This window comes from Orycteropus afer, unplaced genomic scaffold (genome assembly GCF_000298275.1).
Source record: "Orycteropus afer afer isolate SDZICR_OR568_19922 unplaced genomic scaffold, OryAfe1.0 scaffold00537, whole genome shotgun sequence".
NCBI classification, from domain to species: domain Eukaryota; kingdom Metazoa; phylum Chordata; class Mammalia; order Tubulidentata; family Orycteropodidae; genus Orycteropus; species Orycteropus afer.
In genome coordinates, this window is record NW_006922124.1 from 576244 (window position 1) to 579578 (window position 3335).

A 3335-nucleotide genomic window follows, 5' to 3' on the forward strand; every position below is an offset into this window, starting at 1 on the left:
ATTTGCTTTGTAAATCTTCACCCAAATCACAATTAAATAAAAAAGGAAAAAAAGAATATTAAAATATCTCTTGAATGAAGTGGGGTTGGTCTCTCCCAGCCTCACCCAAATACTGCCAGCCCAATGTCTTCTGGGAATCTCACCTCAAGGGAGTCTCCCTATTAGTTTTCAGAAAGTATATGGACTTGATGTGTATATACATCTTGTTAGTACAACGTGTTTGACATCACTGTGACAAGCATGCAGGGAACCTACCATTCCTGCTTTTACTCATGGTATAAAGTAAATAACAGGATTTTTTTTTTTTATTTCAGGATTTTTCTATCAGCTGTGAGGGACAATTATCTGAGGGTCTGGTTCTGGTCACCACTCCCACAGCATCCCACACCCGCAGCTTTACTTGAAATGAACTAACACTGAAGGACTTGGAGTTTCCCAAAGTCCAAACTGTCCTCCTCAGGGAACTTATATTTGACACCCTCAACTGGACCTTCCCCTGACCCTCCAGTCACCTACACACTTCTATTTACTGGTCACTTAGTTCTCTGAGTATGCCTACCATTGTTCTTACATGATGCATCTCCCATATTATGAAATTCTATGGACAGAGCCTGGGTCTTGTTTATCCTAGTAGCTCCACTACTGGGGCAGTGCCTTTGAAGGGAAGAGAGATGCTCCTCTAATGTTCTGAGAGTTAATGAGTCAGTGATCAAGGGGTCTAATTTATTAAGGTTAAACTTCTCTTACTTTCTTGAATAAGCTAAGCAAACCCAGGTGCTTATCATTTGATTTTACAGAAGAAAGTACTAAAAGGGCTGAGGAAAGCCAAAAAATGAACACCATTTACATTTTTCCTTTACATCACAATTTTAAAGGTGACTTTCCAAAATTTCCAAGGAAATACCTATCCAAATGACATGTTATCTTGTCCCTGGTAACAGAATAAGATTGAGGGGTTTCCCAGTTTGTTTTCCAAATAACAAACCCCTCACCATTTAACTTCCTAAACAGCAATAGATGCATGAACAATGTAATGCATACATTAAGATTTTAAAGCTACTTAAATGTTACTTTAAAAAGAACATAACAATTCAAAAAAAGAATAAATCTCCATGTTACCCATATACAACATGAAAATAAAGATATATATATGCATTGTGTTCATTCAAGTCCCACCCTCCACTCCTTAGAAAGCTTGTTAAAAACAAAGTGACATATCTGACTCAGACCTCAGTAGATGTGGGAACAGCTTCTGGAAGTGGCACTGGAACTCTCCATTGCCATGGTGATAGACGCAGGGCTGGCTGTAGCTCTGGCTTGGGCTCTTTCTTCTTCATCTTTTAAGGCCTCCGCATATCAAGATGGGAAAAAATACTGCTCAACACCATGGACTCTGGACAAAAACTCCAGGAGCTTCATCTTGGTGATTTCAGCATGGGCCCTTCCACCCTACACAAATTCATAACAGGCAAGATCACTGTTAGGCTGTGGATGGTACTCCAGGTACCTTTCCTGCACAAACTCTTGGGTGATGAGCTTCCTGAGATCTCCAAAGAATGGGTGCTGCTCCCCAGGACGTATTTTGAACACATTCAGAAAATATGAGATTTACTCCTCAGTGGCACAGTTGTCATTCAGGAAGATCACACCTAATATAACAATCAGGAGGCCAGTCTTGGGCACACCCTTTGTTTCACTCAGCACCCCATTGTAGGTGAGGCCCAATTCAATGAGCAGGGTATAGCCATGGCCGATGGGGTCTACTTCCTTCACTTCAAGGCCAAATATCAACTCTTTGATTTTAGATGCTCTCAAGAGGATCTCTGGGAAGTGGTCTTCATATTCTTGGATGACCATCTTTAGCATGATGGCTTTTGTGATCAGCTCCTTCCTTTGATACCTGAACAGCAGAATATCCACCAACTTATACATCTTCTCATCAAAGTATTCAATATCTCACGGAAACTGTGAGGCACTTGAGGTAGCCCCATTTTCTCAGCTACTATGGTCTTCTGTTGGAGAACAAGAAAAAGACCCCCAAAAGAACATGATTGCAAAGCATATGTTCTAATTACTGTTAAGAGATGGCAAGGCCTCTCTTGTGATTGAATATTTGCTTTAAGAGATGACAAGGTCTCTCTCACTGTTGAATGCTTAATTGGCAAAACATAAAGTATTAAAAGTAGATGTTATTCCAGTAGTCCATGTTTTTATATTATTGGGATGTTTCATACTTTGGGTCATTGTGTACTAGTAAACATTTATTGTTTTACACTCCTTATTCCTGAGGAGGCTTCTGTGATTGTTTTAATGACCATCTGTTGTCTGTGAGCACGTAGAGTAGTAAAACTTTAGCTCTGTAGAGTACAAGCTAATTGTATGACTTCCAAAACTAATGACATAATCATGTACAAATATATAAATGAAGTAGAACAAAGGCATCAGGGGTTGCTCTCACAGAATATGCAGGGCATCCGCCTGGTCCCTGTCCCTTTTCAATAAAAAAGAAAACCATTAATCCCTTTGGGTCACTTCATTTCATGACCTATGCGGTTTTGCCAGACGTGGCAATTGGTACCGAATAGGGACTTGGAGTGGAGTGGCAGCAGTGCCTGAGAAGACACCACACTTGAAGAAAAGCAGAGCTCCATTACAGAAAAGGGTGAGTGTGGGTGAATTAAAATAAATCTTTTATAAGCCAGGCTGACATGGAGAATTCAGCATCTCATGAAAGAGATCATTATATTTTTGTTCTTAAAACATTAATTCAAGCTAGAGGTTTTTCAGTGTTTAAAAAGGAGTTAGAGGAATTTTTGCAACGTGTAGATCACTGTTGTCCTTGGTTTCCTCTGGAAGGAACCATTGATTTAACAGCTTGGGAGACCATCGGTCAACAAATTAATGAGTGTTTAAAAGAACATGGGCTGGAGGATGTTCCAGAGCGTGCTTTGTCTATTTGGAGTATTTTAAAACTGTTTTTAGAATTAGATAAGAGAATAAGTGTGGGCATACATCCTAAAGTAGGGAAGGAGAAAAATGTAGATACAGATTCAAAATAAAAAGAGTTAAAATTACGAGAAGAAATAGTTAAACAGAAGTTAGAAACTGAACTCTCAGAAGTTAAGGAAGAGAAGATATATCCTTCCTTAAATCCATTTTTATGTCAGGCAAAACCTTTTTAAAATCCGTTTTTAAACCAGACTGTTTCAGCGGCAAGATGGTGGACTAGGCAGAAGGACTGCACATAACCTCTTCAACAAAGAAAAGGAAAACCAATTAACACAGACACAGAAGATAATCTTGGACCCCTGAGCCTTGAAGGGAAGGATACAGAA

At 39.4% G+C, this 3335-nt stretch overlaps 1 pseudogene; it reads right to left on the minus strand.

Moving 5' to 3' along the window:
* Positions 1-1230: 1230 nt before the first annotated feature.
* LOC122151537 overlaps positions 1231-3335 on the minus strand; it is a 13281-nt pseudogene continuing 11176 nt past the window's right edge.